The 13,632-nt window shown below is 45.7% G+C and overlaps 6 non-coding genes and 2 pseudogenes across 6 annotated transcripts; all 8 read left to right on the top strand.

Annotated features, from left to right (window-relative positions):
• The first annotated feature begins 660 nt into the window (after positions 1 to 660).
• On the top strand, positions 661 to 863 carry LOC141179905 (U2 spliceosomal RNA; annotated as a pseudogene).
• A 1,997-nt stretch (positions 864 to 2,860) lies between these two features.
• Positions 2,861 to 3,044, top strand: LOC141179769 (U2 spliceosomal RNA). The gene has a single exon (XR_012255742.1). It is a non-coding gene; the product is annotated as a U2 spliceosomal RNA (small nuclear RNA).
• Positions 3,045 to 4,159: 1,115 nt separating this feature from the next.
• Positions 4,160 to 4,350, top strand: LOC141179245 (U2 spliceosomal RNA). Its single transcript, XR_012255279.1, has one exon. It is a non-coding gene; the product is annotated as a U2 spliceosomal RNA (small nuclear RNA).
• A 1,115-nt stretch (positions 4,351 to 5,465) lies between these two features.
• LOC141179244 (U2 spliceosomal RNA) lies at positions 5,466 to 5,656 on the top strand. Its single transcript, XR_012255278.1, has one exon. It is a non-coding gene; the product is annotated as a U2 spliceosomal RNA (small nuclear RNA).
• Positions 5,657 to 6,771: 1,115 nt separating this feature from the next.
• On the top strand, positions 6,772 to 6,962 carry LOC141179243 (U2 spliceosomal RNA). Its single transcript, XR_012255277.1, has one exon. It is a non-coding gene; the product is annotated as a U2 spliceosomal RNA (small nuclear RNA).
• Positions 6,963 to 8,077: 1,115 nt separating this feature from the next.
• LOC141180032 (U2 spliceosomal RNA) lies at positions 8,078 to 8,193 on the top strand (annotated as a pseudogene).
• Positions 8,194 to 8,717: 524 nt separating this feature from the next.
• Positions 8,718 to 8,902, top strand: LOC141179703 (U2 spliceosomal RNA). Its single transcript, XR_012255691.1, has one exon. It is a non-coding gene; the product is annotated as a U2 spliceosomal RNA (small nuclear RNA).
• Positions 8,903 to 10,017: 1,115 nt separating this feature from the next.
• Positions 10,018 to 10,208, top strand: LOC141179628 (U2 spliceosomal RNA). The gene has a single exon (XR_012255625.1). It is a non-coding gene; the product is annotated as a U2 spliceosomal RNA (small nuclear RNA).
• Positions 10,209 to 13,632: the final 3,424 nt, after the last annotated feature.

Genomic DNA, 13,632 nt, shown 5'->3' with positions numbered 1-13,632 from the left:
AGTAACCGAGATGTGGAGAAAATTAAGTATAGATGGTGTGACTAACAGACAGAGAGATATCGCTTGGATGATATTGCATGACATTTTGCCTGTTAGAGATGTGCAAAAGAAGAGGGATTTAGTTAAATCTGAGGTATGCCCGAGGGATGGATGTGGTTTGAGAGAGCATGTTAGACATATGGTATGGGATTGTGATTTTGCATATGATGTATGGAAGGGTATAGGGGGACTTTGCAAGGAATTGGTGGGTGTAAAGTATGTTAATTGGAAACTTGCTATGTTTGGGATGGGTGCATGTAGTAGAATTAAGGATAGGATTTTATGGTTGTTGGTGGTGTGTGTAATTGAAAGTTTGTGGGATGCGAGGAATTTGTTAGTTTTTAAAAGGAAGAAAATGTCAATTAATGAATGTTTGAGATTGATTCTGTCACGTATGTATGTAATATACCTCTGGGATCAGGAACGTGGAAGTATTATAGATGCTGAAGGGATCTGGAAGTTTAAAAAGTGGAGGTTTTTGGTAAAGTTTAATTAGTAGTGTATAATGTACCTGATGATAAGGTTTGGTTTTATTTTTGATTATATACCAAGTGTGATGAAAGGCTAAGTGTCAATGAAAGGCTTTTGTAAGTCGATTTGATTGAGCTTATGCTCCGGCCTATCTGATTTGGTTTAAAAAAAAAAAAAAAAAAAAAAAAAAAAAAAAAAAATCTGTTCTTATCAGTTTAATATCTGATACGTCCCCTATCTGGGGACCATATATTAAATGGATTTTTAGAACAGGGAGATGGAAAAAGAGCTTGCTCTGTCCACTCCACGCATTGACCTGGTATTGCAGTATCTCCAGGACCGGTGCACCCCTTCTTTAATGCAGTTTCTAAAATCAGAAAGAATTGAATTCAATGTTTTTTGTTCATTTTGCTTGTTTGTCGGATTTTGGGATGGACTCTTTGGCTTTGCTTTTCTTCTCCTCATTGGATTTTTCATGTTCAAAGTTGCAGAAGCCAGATTACAAGCTCATTTTGGTTCAACTTCAGCAACTGTGCATTGCATTGCCATGTAATGTGATGCAATGCTATCTTTCTAGCTCTCCCTTTTTACTTCCTTTTGGATAAACAGACATATTAGGCAAGCATTTTGGAGCTTTCACCTAAATAACTACAGGTGGTGAGATAAGCTGCACAATATAATTGACCTTTCAGTATATTGTTGCACACACACCATCTATTTAGCAAATGCCCTTGTTATCAACAGCAGCCTTTTAAACTCACCTGAGCTAACAGGTATGTGCGCTGGTTACTCTGCTGCGCTTAAAATTTCTTTTTTGGTTTGCTACAATGCCTTTTCTGAAACGTTGTCTCCTTCTGCTGGAACACTGACTTCTTTCATTTAATGCCTGCAGACTATAAAAGAGAACCCAACCCAAAAAGTTTGGTTGATTAGTCTGTGGCATTCTGTTAAACTGTTGCTTATGGCGGTCTCTGTGAGCTTCTCAGCGACATTCAGCCAGCCAGGTATCCTGCCTGCAGTAGATGGAATGTGGCAATGGAACGCTGGCTGCGCGTGTCATAATAGGCTCTGAGCCTTTATATACCTGTGCACAGCAGCAGCCACCTTCAGTCTGCTGCTGGACAGCCAGCAGCAGCAGCAGCAGGAGAGGTATGTAATCAGGAGCCCTCCTGCTAAGGGTAGACAGCTGCTCGTTCCACCCCACCCCCCGCCTTAATTGGTTCTCCTCCCTTCCAACGGTGTTGAGGCGGGTGGGAACAGCAGGGGGTGAAGGTGCTGTGTTTAAAGAGGTGGAGTTATGCAGATCTAAAACGCGTGGATTGCAGCAGCAGCAAGCCGAAAAGTGCAGGCATGTAAGGGATCTAGAGGTTGACAACATGTCTTCTTAACGGGAGTCCAGGAGCTCATCTCCACAAATGGACTTTTCAGGATCCTTGGGTGGCTCCGTAGTTTGAAACCAATTCTGGTTATCGCTTCTCGGCCTTTTGGCTAAGATCAGGTGTAGTATCTTTCGAAAAGGCGGTTTTGGATGTTGGCCGCCCTAGTAGATTGATACATTATGCACACTGGGGTTTAGGCGCTTGTTAGTATGCCAGGTGGCTAATATAGTCATCTGGTGGAAAGCATGGCCCCCCAGGATCGACGCCATTGGGCCGGGGAAAATCGAAAGCCCGAAGTGTGAAGTGCCCCAGGAGTGGTGACCCTGGGGTCCCTTAACTCACTGGGATTGGGAACCCCACTTGAGTTTATGGCACATTTGCACAAGCACTTCAAATTTTCTTTCTTCGCACACACCCTTATTCCGGGCCTTCTGGCCTTAGGATGGGGAATTTTTCAATTCCCGGTCGAAGGTCCGGGCAGTATTATACTGTGAAACCTTCACTATTTATTTAATTTCTTTGTCACTGTGTGTCCACTTATTCACGTGTGTCACGTCCTACTAGGACTTTGTCGGGATGCGGTTCCCTTACGTGTTCCTCTCTTGGCAGGTCTAGGGGGGGAGTGTGTGGCCATCAGGTTCCGCTCCCCCCTGAACCCCCCCTGGCTCTCCTCTTTTGGGAGGAGAGCTTTGTTGGCTCCCCTCTTCCGGGAGGGGAGCACAGTCTTTGGCTCCCAGTGCCTTGCTCGGGTGAGAACTCGGGCAGGTGCTGGGGGTAAGATTGGGTCGCCTCTGGCTTCGGCTGGAGGTGGCTTTTTGTCCCTGTTCCTCGCTGTGGCCTTTTGGCTCGGAGGGACGGGGAATGGTTTGGGGGACCCTTCTCCTTTTGGAGAGGGTTTCAAGAAGACCAGCATCCTAGTGCACTTTTTTTGTGGCACTTGTCACTTTTTTAAGCGCACTCGGGTTTTGTACACGAATTCGGGCTTTCGATAAAAAAAAAAAATCTGTTCTTATCAGTTTAATATCTGATACGTCCCCTATCTGGGGACCATATATTAAATGGATTTTTAGAACAGGGAGATGGAAAAAGAGCTTGCTCTGTCCACTCCACGCATTGACCTGGTATTGCAGTATCTCCAGGACCGGTGCACCCCTTCTTTAATGCAGTTTCTAAAATCAGAAAGAATTGAATTCAATGTTTTTTGTTCATTTTGCTTGTTTGTCGGATTTTGGGATGGACTCTTTGGCTTTGCTTTTCTTCTCCTCATTGGATTTTTCATGTTCAAAGTTGCAGAAGCCAGATTACAAGCTCATTTTGGTTCAACTTCAGCAACTGTGCATTGCATTGCCATGTAATGTGATGCAATGCTATCTTTCTAGCTCTCCCTTTTTACTTCCTTTTGGATAAACAGACATATTAGGCAAGCATTTTGGAGCTTTCACCTAAATAACTACAGGTGGTGAGATAAGCTGCACAATATAATTGACCTTTCAGTATATTGTTGCACACACACCATCTATTTAGCAAATGCCCTTGTTATCAACAGCAGCCTTTTAAACTCACCTGAGCTAACAGGTATGTGCGCTGGTTACTCTGCTGCGCTTAAAATTTCTTTTTTGGTTTGCTACAATGCCTTTTCTGAAACGTTGTCTCCTTCTGCTGGAACACTGACTTCTTTCATTTAATGCCTGCAGACTATAAAAGAGAACCCAACCCAAAAAGTTTGGTTGATTAGTCTGTGGCATTCTGTTAAACTGTTGCTTATGGCGGTCTCTGTGAGCTTCTCAGCGACATTCAGCCAGCCAGGTATCCTGCCTGCAGTAGATGGAATGTGGCAATGGAACGCTGGCTGCGCGTGTCATAATAGGCTCTGAGCCTTTATATACCTGTGCACAGCAGCAGCCACCTTCAGTCTGCTGCTGGACAGCCAGCAGCAGCAGCAGCAGGAGAGGTATGTAATCAGGAGCCCTCCTGCTAAGGGTAGACAGCTGCTCGTTCCACCCCACCCCCCGCCTTAATTGGTTCTCCTCCCTTCCAACGGTGTTGAGGCGGGTGGGAACAGCAGGGGGTGAAGGTGCTGTGTTTAAAGAGGTGGAGTTATGCAGATCTAAAACGCGTGGATTGCAGCAGCAGCAAGCCGAAAAGTGCAGGCATGTAAGGGATCTAGAGGTTGACAACATGTCTTCTTAACGGGAGTCCAGGAGCTCATCTCCACAAATGGACTTTTCAGGATCCTTGGGTGGCTCCGTAGTTTGAAACCAATTCTGGTTATCGCTTCTCGGCCTTTTGGCTAAGATCAAGTGTAGTATCTGTTCTTATCAGTTTAATATCTGATACGTCCCCTATCTGGGGACCATATATTAAATGGATTTTTAGAACAGGGAGATGGAAAAAGAGCTTGCTCTGTCCACTCCACGCATTGACCTGGTATTGCAGTATCTCCAGGACCGGTGCACCCCTTCTTTAATGCAGTTTCTAAAATCAGAAAGAATTGAATTCAATGTTTTTTGTTCATTTTGCTTGTTTGTCGGATTTTGGGATGGACTCTTTGGCTTTGCTTTTCTTCTCCTCATTGGATTTTTCATGTTCAAAGTTGCAGAAGCCAGATTACAAGCTCATTTTGGTTCAACTTCAGCAACTGTGCATTGCATTGCCATGTAATGTGATGCAATGCTATCTTTCTAGCTCTCCCTTTTTACTTCCTTTTGGATAAACAGACATATTAGGCAAGCATTTTGGAGCTTTCACCTAAATAACTACAGGTGGTGAGATAAGCTGCACAATATAATTGACCTTTCAGTATATTGTTGCACACACACCATCTATTTAGCAAATGCCCTTGTTATCAACAGCAGCCTTTTAAACTCACCTGAGCTAACAGGTATGTGCGCTGGTTACTCTGCTGCGCTTAAAATTTCTTTTTTGGTTTGCTACAATGCCTTTTCTGAAACGTTGTCTCCTTCTGCTGGAACACTGACTTCTTTCATTTAATGCCTGCAGACTATAAAAGAGAACCCAACCCAAAAAGTTTGGTTGATTAGTCTGTGGCATTCTGTTAAACTGTTGCTTATGGCGGTCTCTGTGAGCTTCTCAGCGACATTCAGCCAGCCAGGTATCCTGCCTGCAGTAGATGGAATGTGGCAATGGAACGCTGGCTGCGCGTGTCATAATAGGCTCTGAGCCTTTATATACCTGTGCACAGCAGCAGCCACCTTCAGTCTGCTGCTGGACAGCCAGCAGCAGCAGCAGCAGGAGAGGTATGTAATCAGGAGCCCTCCTGCTAAGGGTAGACAGCTGCTCGTTCCACCCCACCCCCCGCCTTAATTGGTTCTCCTCCCTTCCAACGGTGTTGAGGCGGGTGGGAACAGCAGGGGGTGAAGGTGCTGTGTTTAAAGAGGTGGAGTTATGCAGATCTAAAACGCGTGGATTGCAGCAGCAGCAAGCCGAAAAGTGCAGGCATGTAAGGGATCTAGAGGTTGACAACATGTCTTCTTAACGGGAGTCCAGGAGCTCATCTCCACAAATGGACTTTTCAGGATCCTTGGGTGGCTCCGTAGTTTGAAACCAATTCTGGTTATCGCTTCTCGGCCTTTTGGCTAAGATCAAGTGTAGTATCTGTTCTTATCAGTTTAATATCTGATACGTCCCCTATCTGGGGACCATATATTAAATGGATTTTTAGAACAGGGAGATGGAAAAAGAGCTTGCTCTGTCCACTCCACGCATTGACCTGGTATTGCAGTATCTCCAGGACCGGTGCACCCCTTCTTTAATGCAGTTTCTAAAATCAGAAAGAATTGAATTCAATGTTTTTTGTTCATTTTGCTTGTTTGTCGGATTTTGGGATGGACTCTTTGGCTTTGCTTTTCTTCTCCTCATTGGATTTTTCATGTTCAAAGTTGCAGAAGCCAGATTACAAGCTCATTTTGGTTCAACTTCAGCAACTGTGCATTGCATTGCCATGTAATGTGATGCAATGCTATCTTTCTAGCTCTCCCTTTTTACTTCCTTTTGGATAAACAGACATGTTAGGCAAGCATTTTGGAGCTTTCACCTAAATAACTACAGGTGGTGAGATAAGCTGCACAATATAATTGACCTTTCAGTATATTGTTGCACACACACCATCTATTTAGCAAATGCCCTTGTTATCAACAGCAGCCTTTTAAACTCACCTGAGCTAACAGGTATGTGCGCTGGTTACTCTGCTGCGCTTAAAATTTCTTTTTTGGTTTGCTACAATGCCTTTTCTGAAACGTTGTCTCCTTCTGCTGGAACACTGACTTCTTTCATTTAATGCCTGCAGACTATAAAAGAGAACCCAACCCAAAAAGTTTGGTTGATTAGTCTGTGGCATTCTGTTAAACTGTTGCTTATGGCGGTCTCTGTGAGCTTCTCAGCGACATTCAGCCAGCCAGGTATCCTGCCTGCAGTAGATGGAATGTGGCAATGGAACGCTGGCTGCGCGTGTCATAATAGGCTCTGAGCCTTTATATACCTGTGCACAGCAGCAGCCACCTTCAGTCTGCTGCTGGACAGCCAGCAGCAGCAGCAGCAGGAGAGGTATGTAATCAGGAGCCCTCCTGCTAAGGGTAGACAGCTGCTCGTTCCACCCCACCCCCCGCCTTAATTGGTTCTCCTCCCTTCCAACGGTGTTGAGGCGGGTGGGAACAGCAGGGGGTGAAGGTGCTGTGTTTAAAGAGGTGGAGTTATGCAGATCTAAAACGCGTGGATTGCAGCAGCAGCAAGCCGAAAAGTGCAGGCATGTAAGGGATCTAGAGGTTGACAACATGTCTTCTTAACGGGAGTCCAGGAGCTCATCTCCACAAATGGACTTTTCAGGATCCTTGGGTGGCTCCGTAGTTTGAAACCAATTCTGGTTATCGCTTCTCGGCCTTTTGGCTAAGATCAAGTGTAGTATCTGTTCTTATCAGTTTAATATCTGATACGTCCCCTATCTGGGGACCATATATTAAATGGATTTTTAGAACAGGGAGATGGAAAAAGAGCTTGCTCTGTCCACTCCACGCATTGACCTGGTATTGCAGTATCTCCAGGACCGGTGCACCCCTTCTTTAATGCAGTTTCTAAAATCAGAAAGAATTGAATTCAATGTTTTTTGTTTATTTTGCTTGTTTGTCGGATTTTGGGATGGACTCTTTGGCTTTGCTTTTCTTCTCCTCATTGGATTTTTCATGTTCAAAGTTGCAGAAGCCAGATTACAAGCTCATTTTGGTTCAACTTCAGCAACTGTGCATTGCATTGCCATGTAATGTGATGCAATGCTATCTTTCTAGCTCTCCCTTTTTACTTCCTTTTGGATAAACAGACATATTAGGCAAGCATTTTGGAGCTTTCACCTAAATAACTACAGGTGGTGAGATAAGCTGCACAATATAATTGACCTTTCAGTATATTGTTGCACACACACCATCTATTTAGCAAATGCCCTTGTTATCAACAGCAGCCTTTTAAACTCACCTGAGCTAACAGGTATGTGCGCTGGTTACTCTGCTGCGCTTAAAATTTCTTTTTTGGTTTGCTACAATGCCTTTTCTGAAACGTTGTCTCCTTCTGCTGGAACACTGACTTCTTTCATTTAATGCCTGCAGACTATAAAAGAGAACCCAACCCAAAAAGTTTGGTTGATTAGTCTGTGGCATTCTGTTAAACTGTTGCTTATGGCGGTCTCTGTGAGCTTCTCAGCGACCTTCAGCCAGCCAGGTATCCTGCCTGCAGTAGATGGAATGTGGCAATGGAACGCTGGCTGCGCGTGTCATAATAGGCTCTGAGCCTTTATATACCTGTGCACAGCAGCAGCCACCTTCAGTCTGCTGCTGGACAGCCAGCAGCAGCAGCAGCAGGAGAGGTATGTAATCAGGAGCCCTCCTGCTAAGGGTAGACAGCTGCTCGTTCCACCCCACCCCCCGCCTTAATTGGTTCTCCTTCCTTCCAACGGTGTTGAGGCGGGTGGGAACAGCAGGGGGTGAAGGTGCTGTGTTTAAAGAGGTGGAGTTATGCAGATCTAAAACGCGTGGATTGCAGCAGCAGCAAGCCGAAAAGTGCAGGCATGTAAGGGATCTAGAGGTTGACAACATGTCTTCTTAACGGGAGTCCAGGAGCTCATCTCCACAAATGGACTTTTCAGGATCCTTGGGTGGCTCCGTAGTTTGAAACCAATTCTGGTTATCGCTTCTCGGCCTTTTGGCTAAGATCAAGTGTAGTATCTTTTGAAAAGGCAGTTTTGTCCTTGGGCTGCCCTAGTAAATTGATGCATATTACACACTGGTTTGGTGCACTTGTTAGTACGCCAGGTGGCTCATAGAGTTATCTGATGGAAAACATGGCCCTCCAGGATCGAAGTCACTAGGCTGGGTAAGTGTGAGGGCTTTGGAGCAATGTGCCCCAGGAGTAGGCGCCCTGGTGGGAGTCCAAGCTTACTGGGACTGGGAACCCCAGAAAGACTTGGCTTCGTAGCACGCCGCACCTTTGCCAATCATACTTTCTGAGCAACCCCCCCTATTCCTGGCCTCCGGGCTAGGAAGGGGAATTTTTATAAACCCGGTCGGAGGTCCGGTCAGCTTTGGGCTGAGAAACCAACACAGGCTCCAGCTCCACTAGGGTGGCAGCCTAGATGGAAGCTGGGAGCACGAAAACGGCTCTTCTCCGGCTTCGGCTAGGGAGAGCATCGGAGATCCCTGACCCTCGCTGTGGCCTTCTGGCTCGGAGGGATGGGGATGGTTTATTGGGGACCCTCTCCTCCGGGAAGGGTCCACATGAATCCTCGCCTCGTGCGCTGTTTTGGTGTGACTTCGGTCACATTTTTCAGTGCCTTGGATGCAGCTTCAATCAAAAAAAAATCTGTTCTTATCAGTTTAATATCTGATACGTCCCCTATCTGGGGACCATATATTAAATGGATTTTTAGAACAGGGAGATGGAAAAAGAGCTTGCTCTGTCCACTCCACGCATTGACCTGGTATTGCAGTATCTCCAGGACCGGTGCACCCCTTCTTTAATGCAGTTTCTAAAATCAGAAAGAATTGAATTCAATGTTTTTTGTTCATTTTGCTTGTTTGTCGGATTTTGGGATGGACTCTTTGGCTTTGCTTTTCTTCTCCTCATTGGATTTTTCATGTTCAAAGTTGCAGAAGCCAGATTACAAGCTCATTTTGGTTCAACTTCAGCAACTGTGCATTGCATTGCCATGTAATGTGATGCAATGCTATCTTTCTAGCTCTCCCTTTTTACTTCCTTTTGGATAAACAGACATATTAGGCAAGCATTTTGGAGCTTTCACCTAAATAACTACAGGTGGTGAGATAAGCTGCACAATATAATTGACCTTTCAGTATATTGTTGCACACACACCATCTATTTAGCAAATGCCCTTGTTATCAACAGCAGCCTTTTAAACTCACCTGAGCTAACAGGTATGTGCGCTGGTTACTCTGCTGCGCTTAAAATTTCTTTTTTGGTTTGCTACAATGCCTTTTCTGAAACGTTGTCTCCTTCTGCTGGAACACTGACTTCTTTCATTTAATGCCTGCAGACTATAAAAGAGAACCCAACCCAAAAAGTTTGGTTGATTAGTCTGTGGCATTCTGTTAAACTGTTGCTTATGGCGGTCTCTGTGAGCTTCTCAGCGACATTCAGCCAGCCAGGTATCCTGCCTGCAGTAGATGGAATGTGGCAATGGAACGCTGGCTGCGCGTGTCATAATAGGCTCTGAGCCTTTATATACCTGTGCACAGCAGCAGCCACCTTCAGTCTGCTGCTGGACAGCCAGCAGCAGCAGCAGCAGGAGAGGTATGTAATCAGGAGCCCTCCTGCTAAGGGTAGACAGCTGCTCGTTCCACCCCACCCCCCGCCTTAATTGGTTCTCCTCCCTTCCAACGGTGTTGAGGCGGGTGGGAACAGCAGGGGGTGAAGGTGCTGTGTTTAAAGAGGTGGAGTTATGCAGATCTAAAACGCGTGGATTGCAGCAGCAGCAAGCCGAAAAGTGCAGGCATGTAAGGGATCTAGAGGTTGACAACATGTCTTCTTAACGGGAGTCCAGGAGCTCATCTCCACAAATGGACTTTTCAGGATCCTTGGGTGGCTCCGTAGTTTGAAACCAATTCTGGTTATCGCTTCTCGACCTTTTGGCTAAGATCAAGTGTAGTATCTGTTCTTATCAGTTTAATATCTGATACGTCCCCTATCTGGGGACCATATATTAAATGGATTTTTAGAACAGGGAGATGGAAAAAGAGCTTGCTCTGTCCACTCCACGCATTGACCTGGTATTGCAGTATCTCCAGGACCGGTGCACCCCTTCTTTAATGCAGTTTCTAAAATCAGAAAGAATTGAATTCAATGTTTTTTGTTCATTTTGCTTGTTTGTCGGATTTTGGGATGGACTCTTTGGCTTTGCTTTTCTTCTCCTCATTGGATTTTTCATGTTCAAAGTTGCAGAAGCCAGATTACAAGCTCATTTTGGTTCAACTTCAGCAACTGTGCACTGCATTGCCATGTAATGTGATGCAATGCTATCTTTCTAGCTCTCCCTTTTTACTTCCTTTTGGATAAACAGACATATTAGGCAAGCATTTTGGAGCTTTCACCTAAATAACTACAGGTGGTGAGATAAGCTGCACAATATAATTGACCTTTCAGTATATTGTTGCACACACACCATCTATTTAGCAAATGCCCTTGTTATCAACAGCAGCCTTTTAAACTCACCTGAGCTAACAGGTATGTGCGCTGGTTACTCTGCTGCGCTTAAAATTTCTTTTTTGGTTTGCTACAATGCCTTTTCTGAAACGTTGTCTCCTTCTGCTGGAACACTGACTTCTTTCATTTAATGCCTGCAGACTATAAAAGAGAACCCAACCCAAAAAGTTTGGTTGATTAGTCTGTGGCATTCTGTTAAACTGTTGCTTATGGCGGTCTCTGTGAGCTTCTCAGCGACATTCAGCCAGCCAGGTATCCTGCCTGCAGTAGATGGAATGTGGCAATGGAACGCTGGCTGCGCGTGTCATAATAGGCTCTGAGCCTTTATATACCTGTGCACAGCAGCAGCCACCTTCAGTCTGCTGCTGGACAGCCAGCAGCAGCAGCAGCAGGAGAGGTATGTAATCAGGAGCCCTCCTGCTAAGGGTAGACAGCTGCTCGTTCCACCCCACCCCCCGCCTTAATTGGTTCTCCTCCCTTCCAACGGTGTTGAGGCGGGTGGGAACAGCAGGGGGTGAAGGTGCTGTGTTTAAAGAGGTGGAGTTATGCAGATCTAAAACGCGTGGATTGCAGCAGCAGCAAGCCGAAAAGTGCAGGCATGTAAGGGATCTAGAGGTTGACAACATGTCTTCTTAACGGGAGTCCAGGAGCTCATCTCCACAAATGGACTTTTCAGGATCCTTGGGTGGCTCCGTAGTTTGAAACCAATTCTGGTTATCGCTTCTCGGCCTTTTGGCTAAGACCAAGTGTCTTGTCTGGGGTCCTTGAGTGTTTTCCCTTGGCCTTCCGGCATCGCCATCTTGATGGCTTAAGCCGGTTGCTGCTTTAGGGGGAGAACGAGGAGGAACGAGAGAGTGATCATAATGGGCGTGAAGATACGCTATGCTGGGACCGATGACAATCGGGTTCGCAATGCATTCCGCATTGAAGTTGATGCTGCTGTCAGAGAGCGTTTCAATCTGTCGTATATGGTGCACGAGGTGATCTTCAAAATCCTGGAAGTGACAAGAGAAAACATCGTCTGCCTGCAGGAATCCCGGAAAGAAGGACGGTATGTCTTGGTGCTACAATCTATGGCGGCTTGCCGGAACCTGTATAAGAAGTTGAGGGAGCAGGAGAAGAATCCAACCTTGCATGGTTTGACTTTTACAGTCTTGTACTCCAAAGGTGATGTTCCCCTAGTCATATTTATGTATAATCCCTTTGTGCACGAACATGACATTGCGACTTTTCTTAAGAGGCATTGTGACTTTGTGAGCAACAGTCTCAAAATCATGAACGAGGAGAACTTATGGACTGGCAAATACAGATATTTTGTCAGATTTGGGGAAAGTTCTTCGGAGCCTGGAGGTGTTCATTACTAGAGATGAGCGGTGTTCGACTAGAACTGTTCGCCAATCTCAAATTCGAGCTGTTTTGGGCGGTGTTCGAGTTGTTCGACGAACCCGAACGATTTGCAAAAAATTCGGCTGTTCGAGGTTATGTTCGATAACTGTTCGTACACCAAAAGCGTGTCCTGCATGGATTGTCTGCCACTCACTGTAATGCCACAGCCATGGTGGTTGTGGCATTACAGTGATTGCCCAAATCGATGGGAACAGTGCCAACAGTGAAACATGAAAAGCCGGCAATTCAGCAGCGGCATACACCTGTACCCGACAATTTAGAACCGAAAGAATAGAGCTTCACACATAGATTAGATAGATAGAAACATGTCAGCCACATATATACGAAGTACAGTGAAAGTGCTGCTTACTGTACTTGTCATTTAGCGTAAAGGATTTATCAAAAAAAATAATAGTGTTTTCATGCACCGTCTCTTTAAAAAAGCCGGCCGGCAATTCAGCAGCGGTACCCGACAATTTATAACAGACAGAATAGAGCTTCACACATAGATTAGATAGATAGAAACATGTCAGTCACATATATATGAAGTACAGTGATAGTGTTGGTTATTGTACTTGTCATTTAGTATTAAAATAAAGGATTTATTATTAAAAAAATTGGCGTGGGGTTCCCCTTAATTTTAGGCTCTAGCGGAGGTTAAGCAGACGGCTGGGGCAGATGTTTGAAGCCTGGGAAGGGGGTAATACCCACGGAGCTTCCCAGGCTACTAATATCAGCCCCCAGCTGAATACATAGCCTTTACTAGCTATTAAAATGGGGGACCCCCCAAAAAAAATGACGTGGGGTCCCACCTAATTTAATAGCTAGCAAAGGCTAGGCAGACAGCTGGGGGCTGATATTAATAGCCCAGGAAGGGAGCCATGAATATTGGCCCCCTCCCAGGCTAGAAACACCAGCCGTCAGCCGCCCCAGAAATGGCGCATTCATAGGATGCGCCAATTCTGGCACTTAGCCTCGCTCTTCCACGCTGCCCTGGTGCGGTGGCAGGGGGTAATAGGGTTGGGGTTGATGTCAGCTTATAATGCCAGCTGACATCAAGCCCAGGTTAGTAATGGAGAGGCGTCTATAAGACACCCCCATTACTAACCCCATAGTCAAAGTTAAAAAAAACACAAACACCCAGAATAAAGTCCTTTAATTGAAATAAAGACACAGTCCTTTATTGTTCTAAATTAAACCATACTTACCGTCACGCCCATTCCAGCTGAAGCCAACGATCTCCTGCAATAAAAGAAAAATAATAAAGCAACCTCATCCTTACCTTTCCATGGTTCCCACGACAGCTTCAGCTCTGCTACATCGAGATGACAGGCTGGACCGCAGCAGAACGCTGCCATCCAGCCTCTCATCCCGCAGACACTGAGAAGCGCAGGCTTGCTTGCGCTGCTCAGCGTCTCTCTGTGACGACATCCAGATGAGCCGAGTTCATGTCCAATGAACTCGGCTCACCTCATGCACGTCACTGACAGCGTGGGAAAATTCTCAAGCTGAAGCGCTGAGTGCAGGAGAATTTTCCCACGCTGTCAGTGACGTGCATAAGGTGAGCTCATGTCCAATGAACTCAGCTCACCTCCTGCACGTCACTGACAGCGTGGGAGAATTCTCCTGCACTCAGCGC

The sequence above is a fragment of the Phyllobates terribilis genome, unplaced genomic scaffold, assembly GCF_046119375.1.
Source record: "Phyllobates terribilis strain yellow unplaced genomic scaffold, ASM4611937v1 Scaffold_30__1_contigs__length_15301838, whole genome shotgun sequence".
NCBI lineage: Eukaryota > Metazoa > Chordata > Amphibia > Anura > Dendrobatidae > Phyllobates > Phyllobates terribilis.
Note: the sequence above shows the minus strand (reverse complement) of the source record. Positions and strands in the feature narration are given on the sequence as shown.